At 46.3% G+C, this 13,163-nt stretch overlaps 1 protein-coding gene across 2 annotated transcripts in view; it reads left to right on the top strand.

Annotated features, from left to right (window-relative positions):
- The window catches only part of GALR1 (galanin receptor 1), a 581,022-nt gene that overhangs the window by 184,288 nt on the left and 383,571 nt on the right, over positions 1-13,163 (top strand). The gene's annotated exons all lie outside the window — the stretch shown is intronic.

Genomic DNA, 13,163 nt, shown 5'->3' with positions numbered 1-13,163 from the left:
TACAGTGTATTCCGCATTTCTTGTGCAAATGTTGCATTTTTTTCCGTGAAAAAATCGCATAGCGGAAAAAAAAGCAACATGTTCATTAAAAATGTGGAATTGCGGGGATTCCGCACACCTAGGAGTGCATTGATCTGCTTACTTCCCACACGGGGCTGTGCACACCATGCGGGAAGTAAGCAGATTATGTGTGGTTGGTACCCAGGGTGGAGGAGAGGAGACTCTCCTCCACGGACTGGGCACCATATAATTGGTAAAAAAAAAGAATTAAAATAAAAAATAGTGATATACTCACCCTCTGATGGCCCCCGAAGTGTTCCCGCCTCTCAGCGCTGCATGCTCTCTTCCGTTCCTATAGATGCTCTGTGTGAAGGACCTGCGATGATGTCGCGGTCTTGTGATTGGTCGCGAGACCGCTCATGTGACCGCTCACGTGACCGTGACGTCACCGAAGGTCCTGCACGCACACACCATCTATAGGAACGGACGCCGCTGAGGAGATCGGCTGTCTGCAGGTGAGTATAACCATTTTTTTAATTATTTTTAAACATTCTATCTTTTACCATAGATGCTGCATAGGCAGCATCTATAGTAAAAAGTTGGTCACACTTGTCAAACACTGTTTGACAAGTGTGACCAACCTGTCAGTTTTCCAAGCGATGCTACAGATCGATTGGAAAACTTTAGCATTCTGCAAGCTAATTTCGCTTGCAAAATGCTAAAAAAAGCGAAAAAAACGCAAAAAAAACCGCAAAAAAAAAATGCGGATTTCTTGCAGAAAATTTCTGTTTTTCTTCAGGAAATTTCTGCAAGAAATCCTGACGTGTGCACATACCCTAAAGGTACTGTCTCACAGTGGCACTTTTGTCGCTACGACGGTACGATTCGTGACGTTCCAGCGATATCCATACGATATCGCTGTGTCTGACACGCAGCAGCAATTAGGGACCCTGCTGAGAATCGTAGCAGATCGTTTGGAACTTTCTTTCGTCACTGGATCTCCCGCTGTCATCGTTGGATCGGTGTGTGTGACACCGATCCAACGATGCGTTCGCTTGTAACCAGGGTAAACATCGGGTTACTAAGCGCAGGGCCGCGCTTAGTAACCCGATGTTTACCCTGGTTACCATCGTAAAAGTAAAAAAAAAACAAACAGTACATACTCACATTCCGGTGTCCGTCAGGGTCCCTCGCAGTCTGCTTCCCGCTCTGACTGACTGCCGGCCGGAAAGTAAGCAGAGCACAGCGGTGACTTCACCGCTGTGATCTGCTTTCACTTTACGGCGGCACTCAGTCAGAGCGGGAAGCAGACTGCGAGGGACCCTGACGGACAGCGGAATGTGAGTATGTACTGTTTTTTTTTTTTTACTATTACGATGGTAACCAGGGTAAACATCGGGTTACTAAGCGCGGCCCTGCGCTTAGTAACCCGATGTTTACCCTGGTTACCCGGGGCCTTCGGCATCATTGGTCGCTGGAGAGCGGTCTGTGTGACAGCTCCCCAGCGACCACACAACGACTTTCCAACGATCATGGCCAGGTTGTATCGCTAGTCGTGATCGTTGGAAAGTTGCAGAGTGTGACAGTACCCTAAAACTAGAAGGAAAAATACAGCACAATAGGGTTTTATCCAAGGGAGATAAAGTTGTTTAAGGTAATACTTAACCTGATTTAGTTGTGTATACACAGCATTTCAGTCACTTTTATATCCAGCTGCTGCCAGTCCAAAGTGTCATCAGACCGGGAAAATAAAAATAAGGTGGATTTGCAGATAAAGTGCGCTGCTGGTATCTCAAATAATAAATCCAAGTCCAGACCAAAAGTACAGTATATGCGTTTTTTCATTATTTAGTCAACGCATTTCAAAGTAATACAAGCTTCTTCATCAGGACAGTGTCCTGATAGGTAGGCTAATAGTATGAGTTTTTTTCCTCCCCAGTCTGTTTTCTAAGTCATCGTATTTTTGCTAATGCATGTAGAAAAGCTGCGGAGACACCATCATGTGTTTCTCAACGCAAGCAATGAATAGCCAGGTCTTTCACCAGGAAGGAACAACCACGGGAAGGGTAGCATCCAATAAAGGAAAACCACCTATGCCAAAACATGGTATTCATCCACAGACAGCTGTTTCGGGGTATTTGCCCCTCATCAGTGTGGAGTAGGAAACTGGCTATTAGGAGCAGTGCCTAGTGAAAAGGCTATAAAAATAAGGATGAATGACCTCGGGGAGATCAAAACATCCAACACCGCAGAGACACCATCACGTGTTTCTCAACGCAGTGATCCAGAACACTGCCCCCATCCCTTATGGGAAATATGCAAATGCATGCAGAAAAGCCGCAGAGACACCATTATTATTATTATTATTTATTTATATAGCACCATTAATTCCATGGTGCTGTACATGAGAAAGGGGTTACATAGTTATAGATATCATTTACAGTAAACAGGTTTACAGTGACACACTGGTACAGAGGGGAGAGGACCCCGTCCTTGCGGACTTACATTCTATGGGATAGTGGGGAAGAGACAGAAGGTAGGGGTGAGGCGGCGGTGGCTCTGGCGGTGGTGAGGCGGCGGCTCGGTTATTGTAGGCTGTAGGCTTTCCTGAAGAGATGGGTTTTCAGGTTCCGTCTGAAGGATCCGAGGGTGGTGGATAATCGGACGTGTTGAGGCATGGAATTCCAGAGGATGGGGGATATTTGGGAGAAATCTTGGAGGCGATTGTGTGAGGAACGAATAAGTGTAGAGGAGAGTAGGAGGTCTTGGGATGAACGAAGATTATGTGAGGGAAGATAGTGGGAGATTAGTTCAGAGATATAGGGAGGGGACAGGTTGTGGATGGCTTTGTAGATCAGTGTTAGTAGTTTGAACTGGATTCGTTGGGGGATTGGGAGCCAGTGGAGGGATTTGCAGAGGGGAGAAGCAGGGGAGTAGCGAGGAGAGAGTTGGATTAGGCGGGCAGCAGAGTTGAGGACAGACTGGAGTGGTGCAAGAGAGTTAGCGGGGAGGCCACAGAGGAGGGTGTTGCAGTAATCGAGGCGGGAGATGATGAGAGCATGCACAAGAGTTTTGGTAGATTGTGGACTGAGGAAGGAACGGATTCTGGCAATATTTTTGAGTTGGAGGCGACAGGAGGTGGCAAGAGCTTGGACGTGAGGTTTGAAGGACAGGGCAGAGTCAAGAGTTACTCCGAGGCAGCGGATTTCAGGAGCGGGAGAGAGCGTTGAGTTTTAGGAAGCGAGAGGTGAAGAAGGAGGATATGGCTGACAGACACTTCGGGATTCTGGAGAGCAGAGAGGTGACATCTGGGCCAGAGAGGTAGATCTGAGTGTCGTCTGCATACAGGTGGTACTGGAAGCCATGGGACTTTATGAGTTGTCCTAGGCCAAGGGTATAGATGGAAAAAAGTAGGGGTCCTAGGACAGAGCCTTGAGGGACTCCAACAGAGAGAGGGCGGGATGAGGAGGTAGTGTGGGAGTGGGAAACGCTAAATTTGCGGTTGGATAGGTATGAAGCAATCCAGGACAGGGCGAGGTCTTTGATGCCAAGGGAAGAAAGAACATGTTTCATCACGTGTTTCTCAAAGCAAGCAATGAATAGCCAGGTCTTTCACCGGGAAGGAACAACCACGGGAAGAGCAGTATCCAATAAAGGAAAACCACCTATGCCAAAACATGGTATCCATCCACAGACAGCTGTTTCGGGGTATTTGCCCCTCATCAGTGTGGAGTAGGAAACTGGCTATTAGGAGCAGTGCCTAGTAAAAAGACTATAAACATAAGGATGAATGACCTCGGGGAGATCAAAACATCCAACACCGCGGAGACACCATCACGTGTTTCTCAACGCAGTGATCCAGCGTACTGGAGATAATTATTTTGAAATGTGGAGACTCTAAGTTGGATCTCCATCTGGTGGGTTGCCTGTAGTGGAAGGGGTCTCAGAGCAGCAGGCCTATATATGTCATTCATACACCTCTTACTGATTAATTTGTAAGCTAGAAATGCTTGACCAGACCCTGTCCCATCCATCCATGCTGCGCCATTATACAATTTCTACTATGGGTCAATTGATGCCACTTTTTCTGGTGTCTGCCCCTTATTTTTGGAAATGTTTTGACTCCAAATTTGATCTTTCATGTGTGTTGCCTGAATTTGGCAAGGCTCCCAGCACAGCAGGCCTACATACGGTCCCTCACTGACCTCTTAATATCAACTTAATTTCAAAGATGTAAATGCCAGCCCAGACCCTGTCTCATTAATTTCCCATTCCTGACTGCAAACAATAGTAGTCTACGAAGATATTTGAGCCACCTGAGTGTGACTGAGCATAAAAGCAGTTTAAGCTGTTGTATGAGTTATTAGGGCTCCTAGCACAGCAGGCCTACACCGATCTTTCACCCATTTCTTAATTTTAACTTAAATTCAAAGCTCTAAAACCAGGCCCAGACCTTGTCTCAAGCATGGCCCATGCCTGACTGATGTGCCATTTATAAAATGTCTACTGTGGGTCAATTGATGCCACTTTTCCAGGAGTCTGACCTTAATATTTGGAAATATTTGGACTCCAAGTTGAGTCTCCTTCACGTGGGTTGGCTGAATTTGTCACAACACCATGCCTATGTAGCGGCCCCCAAGCGCAGGGCAGCAAGGTACTCGGTATCGGGTCTCTCGGTTCTGGGGATGTCACGGTGGCCAGACCCGGTCCGTGGCCCTGCTAAGGGGCGCCCAATTAAAGATGTAGGTGATGGTGTAGGTCGCAGTAAATAACGAGGACACAGGGTTGCAGTCTCTTTACCTCTTTACTGAAGGCTTTGGCATCCGCAATCCAGAGCACTGTTAACAGGGCTGGCTGAGACCGGCCGGTCCAAAGGCACATCCAGAGTTCCCTTTGCAGGTGGAAATCAGTAGCCTACCTACTAGAGCCTGGGTGTTGTAGTACTTCCCTGCTGAGCACCACGGGATAGTCCTCACAAATGTTGTGTATGTTTCTGTTCTTTCTCTCCATCCCCCAGATGATATGGATAGGATGCACCCGTATGACGGGGTAGGCCTGGAGTTATTTTATAGGGACCCTAGAGACGCCCCTCTCACACAATTGCCTCAGTTGTCTTCATTAGGTGTAAAAGGTGAGACAGCCAACCTAAAGTTAACTGCCCTGCTGTAGTTCAAAGTAATGCGTAGAGTCTATTACTTCCTCGGCGTTCCGGCCGCCGGCTACGCGCCTCAGAAGAATGTTGCCGATCTCGGGGCACGACTCCTTCTGGTTCTATCGCCTTTGTGCTGTGATCTCGTTTCTCACTTCTCCACAATATACTTCACTTCGTGTCCTTTCTTAAGATGCCACAGCAATGAGGTGCAGGCACGGCTCCGTAACAATCTGTCCTTTCGCTAGGCCTCTGTCAGGATCCCACCCCTGACAGGGACCCCCCTGAATCTTCCCAAGCTGCGCTCTCCTCTCACTAGATGTTACCTGGGCAAAACCCAGTCAGCTTCTTCCTAACTTCCTATCCAACCCCCAGTTTTACCAGAGTGGGAGGAGTGGCCTAATACATAGAACCCTTTGCTCCCCCTGGTGGCCGGAGTGTGAAGTGTAATGTGTGACTGTGATACCTGGTCAGGTGAACTCCTTTAGTGCAATCAGATGTAACATCGCTCCCCTTAGTGGCAGAGCGACATTACTGCAACGACCAGGACTCTGGGGCGCTGCACCTACACCTATCACTCATCCACCTGTTACTGATCAATTTAATTTAGAAATGCAGGTCCAAGCCCTGTCAACATGAATCCTGCTGCGCAATTATACTATTTCTACTCTTGGTCAATTGATGCCTCTTTTCCTGGTGTCTGCCCCTATTGTGAGCTCTTTGGGCAGCTGTTTGGCCCCCTGAAGGCATTGTCTAAGCGTTAGGTTCTGCCTCCCATTGAATTAAATTGTGTACGGTTATGTTCGGCAAGCCGGCGGACATCGAGAAATTTGCCGATCCCAGTCGAACCAAACCTTTTAAGGTTTGCTCATCTCTACAAGTGATATGCTTGAAGGATAATGGATGTCTAGCTTAATTGATTAGTTAAACTCAGTTAAAATTGGAAATAAGTCTGGCTTAGTTAATGAAGTGATCAAGTCAGTCAGATACTTTCACCACATTACTGCTTGACTGGATAAAAAGTGTGGTTGGGAGATACTTAAAAACAGATTTTAATACAAAATAAATACAATTTCAGTAGCATACATAAGTATGGTCAAGTGTCAGAGCATTAAGTTAATGCTTCTAAAACTGAGGACATGCCCCTGTGCTCCCAAAGCTGCTGTGTAACTTTCAACTGCTTAAAATTAAGATTTTCTGTCTGAGTTCAGATCTCAAATTACAATATTTAATTTTACTTCGCATTCAAAATTAAAGGGAACCTGTCACCCCCCCCAGGCGTTTTTAACTAAAGGAGCCACCTTGTGCAGCAGTAATGCTGCATTCTGACAAGGTGGCTCTTTTAGTTCTGGGTGCTGTAACTGCCGAAATAATCAGTTTTGTAATTTGTCCTAAATACCTTTTCTTCAGTCAAGGAGGCAGGCCTTTCCCCCCTGCTGCAGACGCCACGCAGCCGACACTCAAATCTTTTTGGCGCCGGGCGCCGCCTCCTCAACGCTGTTTTGAAATCAGCCGGCACCTGCGCTCTTTTCTCCTGCCTTGGGCAAGGGCAGTGAGTGCTGCCCGTCTGTCCTCATATGCAGTCTAGCTGACTGCGCCTGTACGGCCGACCTGCCTGTGAATCCCAGCCCTGCAGTGGCTTTTGATTTATTCACATTGCGGGGCTGGGATTCACAGGCAGGGCGGCTGCACAGGCGCAGTCAGCTAGACTGCATATGAGGACAGAGGACAGGCAGCACTCACTGTGCCTGCCCAAGGCAGGAGAAAAGAGCGCAGGCGCCCGCTCATTTCAAAACAGCGGTGAGGAGGCGGCACCCGGCGCCAAGAAGATTTGAGTGACGGCTGTGTGGCGTCTGCAACAGGGGGGAAAGGCCTGCCTCCTTGACTGAAGAAAAGGTATTTAGGACAAATTACAAAACTGATTATTTCGGCAGTTACAGCACCAAGAACTAAAAGAGCCACCTTGTCAGAATGCAGCATTACTGCTGCACAAGGTGACTCTTTTAGTTAAAAACGCCTGGGGGGGTGACAGGTTCCCTTTAAGGGATTTCTAAATCTGTTAAGCCCTCAAATAAATCTCAGGGTGGTCTTGCAGTTCATAATTAAATAATATTAAATAATATTGGGCATCCCATCTTCAACGTATCTTCTGAACATCATACTATGGCTGCAGTAAGTGAACTTTTGAGCACAATACATTAAAGAGAATTATGCAGTGGAACCAGAGTGCAGCATGATGTAGTGTCGGACAGCCTGATTCTTGCTATGTATCTCTTTTTGGGCTGCTTGTTGCAGTTTTGATAGAATCTCTATTTTTCGAAGCTTGTAACATAGTTTGCTCTGATGCAATATATACAGCTCTGGCAAAAATTAAGAGACCACTGCAAAATGTTCAGTTTGGCTGATTTTTCTCTTTTTAGGTATATTATTGAGTAAAATGTAAATTGTTGTTTAATTCTATAAACTTCTGACAACATGTCTCTGAAATTCCAAGCAATACATTTTGTATTTTTTTTCTGACATTTTTTCTGATGTCTTGGCATGCTTTCCACCAGTCTTTTACACTGCTTCCGGTGCAAAAATGTAAGCAATTCTTTGTTTGATGGCTTGTGACTATCCATCATCCTCTTGATTACATTCCAGAGGTTTTCAATGGGGTTCAGGCCTGGAGAATGGGCTATCCATGACAGATTTTGATGTGGTGGTCTCTTAAGTTTTGCTAGAGCTATACAGTATATTTATATATACTAGAAATAGGCCAATGCTATCGCATCAGGAGTGCGGTAAAATTAACATCTCCGCTATTCCCCACGCAGGCGCAATAACAGCCACGTCGTTACCACACATGCGCGAGTAGAGCAGGTAGAGCGCGCAGTTGTGGCTGTTCCTGCGCATGCACGGGAATAGCGGAGACGCGTATGTCACTTGCCTGTGCACACTGTGACACTGCCGCGGTGCCTTATGGCATTCGGGGATAGCGGCCGGAAGTCCCAACTGGCGAATGAATATATATATATATATATATATATATATATATATATATATATATATATATATATACTGTATACAGATGTAAGCTGGGGGAGGCAGCCTCCACGTGTGTATGCTGGGGGGACAGCCTGTGCAGGTGTAAGCTGGGTGGCAGCCTCTGTGGGTGTAATCTGGGAGAGGCAGCCTCTGCGGGTGTAATCTGGGAGAGGCAGCCTCTGCGGGTGTAAATGGTGTACAGCCTCTGCAGGTGTAAGCTGGGGGACAGCATCTGCACCTGTAAGCTGGGGACAACCTCTATGGGTATGAGCTGGGGGGACAGCCTCTGCGGGTGTAGTAAGGTCAGCTATTAGTTGCCACTCTACTCCCCTGTAACCAGACAACATCTGTCCACTGGGGGTCGCACACGAGTTATTGGGGAGAAGTCTCATATATAAGGCAGAGCATTGTATGCTGTGTATACAGAGAATCAGTGTAGTGGTAGATAATGCTGCCAGCGGTCTGCGCTGTGTACTGTGCAGTATATATGATATCAGTGAGGACGGGACACACACGGCTCATACCTTCCGTCCTATTACCAGGCTCCGCCACAGGACACATAATGTCAGCACTCCCGCCTCTCACTACAGACAGCAAAGGCCTCCACCGTCTCCTAGCAACCAACAGCCTCATCTTTACATTGAGGGGTTGTGCCATGCTCCAGGCCGCACTGATTTCTTTGGGCGCGGTGCCCTATGGGATTCGGGGACAGCGTCCGGAAGTCCCAACTGGCGATTATATATATATATATATATATATATATATATATATATATATATATATATATATATATATATATATATATATATATATACACTCACCGGCCACTTTATTAGGTACACCATGCTAGTAACGGGTTGGACCCCCTTTTGCCTTCAGAACTGCCTCAATTCTTCGTGGCATAGATTCAACAAGGTGCTGGAAGCATTCCTCAGAGATTTTGGTCCATATTGACATGATGGCATCACACAGTTGCAGCAGATTTGTCGGCTGCACATCCCAAAGATGCTCCATACAAGGCAGGATGGATCCATGCTTTCATGTTGTTTACGCCAAATTCTGACCCTACCATCCGAATGTCGCAGCAGAAATCGAGACTCATCAGACCAAGCAATGTTTTTCCAATCTTCTACTGTCCAATTTCGATGAGCTTGTACAAATTGTAGCCTCAGTTTCCTGTTCTTAGCTGAAAGGAGTGGTACCCGGTGTGGTCTTCTGCTGCTGTAGCCCATCTGCCTCAAAGTTCGACGCACTGTGCGTTCAGAGATGCTCTTAGGCCTACCTTGGTTGTAACGGGTGGCGATTTGAGTCACTGTTGCCTTTCTATCAGCTCGAACCAGTCTGCCCATTCTCCTCTGACCTCTGGCATCAACAAGGCATTTCCGCCCACAGAACTGCCGCTCACTGGATTTTTTTTCTTTTTCGGACCATTCTCTGTAAACCCTAGAGATGGTTGTGCGTGAAAATCCCAGTAGATCAGCAGTTTCTGAAATACTCAGACCAGCCCTTCTGGCACCAACAACCATGCCACGTTCAAAGGCACTCAAATCACCTTTCTTCCCCATACTGATGCTCGGTTTGAACTGCAGGAGATTGTCTTGACCATGTCTACATGCCTAAATGCACTGAGTTGCCGCCATGTGATTGGCTGATTAGAAATTAAGTGTTAACAAGAAGTTGGACAGGTGTACCTAATAAAGTGGCCGGTGAGTGTATATACTAGATGGTAGCCCGATTCTAACGCATCGGGTATTCTAGAATATGTATGTAGTTTATTTATGAAGATTTTAGAATAATACATTGAATACACAGGATTCGGACTGCACCTGTCGCTGATTGTTCGTGGCCGGCCATGTAGTATATAACAAATAAATAGCACAGCCACGTAGTATATTGCACAGCCACATAGTATATTGCACAGCCACGTAGTATATAGCACAGCCATGTAGTATATAGCACAGCCACATAGTATATAGCACAGCCCGTGTAGTATATAGCACAGCCCATAGAGTATATAGCACAGCCACTGAGTATATAGCACAGCCCACGGAGTGTATAACAGCCCACATAGCATATAACACAGCCAGGTAGTTTATAACAGCCCACGTAGCATATAACAGCTCATGTAGTATATAACATCCCACGCACGTAGTATATAACACAGCCCACGTAGTGTATAACACAGCCCACGTAGTGTATAACACAGCCCACGTAGTGTATAACACAGGCCACGTAGTATATTGCACAGCCCACATAGTATATAGCACAGCCCACGTAGTATATTGCACAGCCCACATAGTATATTGCACAGCCCACACAGTATATTGCACAGCCCACGTAGTACATTGCACAGCTCACGTAGTATATTGCAGAGCCCACATAATATATAGCACAGCCCATGTAGTATATAGCACAGCCCACATAGTATATTGCACAGCCACATAGTATATTGCACTGCCCACGTAGTATATTGCACAGCCCATGCAGTACATTGTGCAGCCCACGTTGTACAGCCCACGTTGTACAGCCCACGTAGTATATTGCACAGCCCACGTAGTATATTGCACAGCCCATGTAGTATATGGCACAGCCCACGTAGTATATGGCACAGCCCACGTATTATATTGCACAGCCCACGTATTATATTGCACAGCCCACGTAGTATATTGCACAGCCCACGTAGTATATTGCACAGCCCACGTAGTATATTGCACAGCCCACGTAATATATTGCACAGCCCATGTAGTATATTGCACAGCCCACGTATTATATTGCACAGCCCACGTATTATATTGCACAGCCCACTTATTAAATTGCACAGCCCACGTAGTATATTGCACAGCCCATGTATTATATTGCACAGCCCACGTAGTATATTGCACAGCCCACGCAGTATATAGCAATGTGGGCATCATATTCCTGTTAAAAAAAATAATGAAAATAAAAAATAGTTATAATCTCATCTTCCGTTGGCCCCGGATCCAAGCAAAGCAGTTACCGATGCTCCCCGGCATTCTGGACCCAAGAGTGCATTGCGGTTTCATGAGATGATGACATAAAGGTCTCACAAGACCGCTACATCATCATCTCGCAAGACCGCAATGCATGGAGTGGTCACCGGAGCGTCGCGAGGAGCGGGAAAGGCCAGTTCTGGATCCGAGGGGCCGACGGACGGTGAGTATATAACGATTTTTTATATTTTTTATTATTTTTAACATTAGATTTTTTAACTATTGATGCCGCATAGGCATCATCAATTGTTAAAAGTTGATCACACAGGGTTAATAGCAGCGGTAACGGAGTGCGTTACCCACGGCATAACGCGGTCCATTACCGCTGCAATTAACCCTGTGTGAGTGCTGACTGGAGGGGATTATGGAGCGGGCACTGACTGCGGGGAGGAAGGAGTGGCCATTTGCCGCCGGACTGTGCCCGTCGCTGATTGGTCGTGGTTAGAGTTGAGCGACTTTTACTTTTTTCGGATCGAGTCGGGTTTCGCAAAATCCGACTGTCAAAAGTCGGATCGGGTGAAATCGACCGATTATTGCATAAAGTCGGGGGCCAACTGAAACACGAAACCCAATGGGTCAATGTACCAGCAGACTCATTTAGCAGTGGCTGGGCAATGGGCAGGATGAGGAGGAAACACAGATATAAGCCCAAATAATAAAGTGGGCTAAATGCAGTTCAAAATTGGTAACAGGACTAACCAGGCGGCATTGCTTTGTTCAGCAGAGGACAACTGTAAGGAGTGGCTGACACAGTGAGTAAGCCCAAATAAGTAAGTAGGCTAAATGCAGTTCAAAATTGGTAACAGGACTAAACAGGCAGCATTGCTTTGTTCAGCAGAGGACAACTGTAAGGAGAGGCTGACACAGTGAGTAGGCCCAAATAAGTAAGTAGGCTAAATGCAGTTCAAAATTGGTAACAGAACTAACCAGGCGGCATTGCTTTATTCAGCGGAGGACAACTGTAAGGAGAGGCTAACACAGTGAGTAGGCCGAAATAAGTAAGTAGGCTAAATGCAGTTCAAAATTGGTAACAGGACTAACCAGGCAGCATTGCTTTGTTCAGCGGAGGACAACTGTAAGGAGTGGCTGACACAGTGAGTAGGCCCAAATAAGTAAGTAGGCTAAATGTCTGCCAAAATTTTTTTCCTAAATAAACAGGTGGCATAGCTAGGTACAGGGGTGGGCTCCTCTGCTGAGTAGCAGACAGTGGTAGTAGGCGCATAGTATTGACTGGTCTAAATGGAGGCCAGGGTCCCTGTATATTTTAACTATCATCTATCATTTCAACAAATTTGTATTGGCAGTGCCATTGAAGGATTTAACAGCACAGACTGTTGTGAATTTGGATTCTGGGCTCCCCCGGTGGCTACTGGTGGAATTGAACTGGTGTCTTCATCTTCTCTGTTCACCTGTTCCCATCAAGATGTGGGAGTCGCTATATAACCTTGCTGCTCTGTTAGTTGCTTGCCGGTCAACAATGTTATCAGAAGCCTCTCTGTGCTTGTTCCTGCTCCTAGACAACTACTAGATAAGTTGGACTCTTGTCCATGTTTGTTTTTGCATTTTGTTCCAGTTCACAGCTGTAGTTTCGTTACTGTGTCTGGAAAGCTCTTGTGAACAGGAATTGCCACTCTGGTGTTATGAGTTAATGCCAGAGTTTTAAAGTAATTTCTGGATGGTGTTTTTGATAGGGTTTTCAGCTGACCATGAAAGTGTCCTTTCTGTCTTCTGCTATGTAGTAAGTGGACCTCAAATTTGCTAAACCTATTTTCATACTACGTTTGTTATTTCATCTCAACTCACCGCCAATACATGTGGGGGGCCTCTGTCTCCTTTCGGGGTATTTCTCTAGAGGTGAGCTAGGACTAATATTTTCCTCTGCTAGCTTAATTTAGTCCTCCGGCTGGTGCTGGGCATCTAGAATCAACGTAGGCATGCTACCCGGCCACTGCTAGTTGTGCGTTAGGTTTAGTTCA

Source organism: Ranitomeya variabilis, chromosome 6, assembly GCF_051348905.1.
Source record: "Ranitomeya variabilis isolate aRanVar5 chromosome 6, aRanVar5.hap1, whole genome shotgun sequence".
NCBI lineage: Eukaryota > Metazoa > Chordata > Amphibia > Anura > Dendrobatidae > Ranitomeya > Ranitomeya variabilis.
Note: the sequence above shows the minus strand (reverse complement) of the source record. Positions and strands in the feature narration are given on the sequence as shown.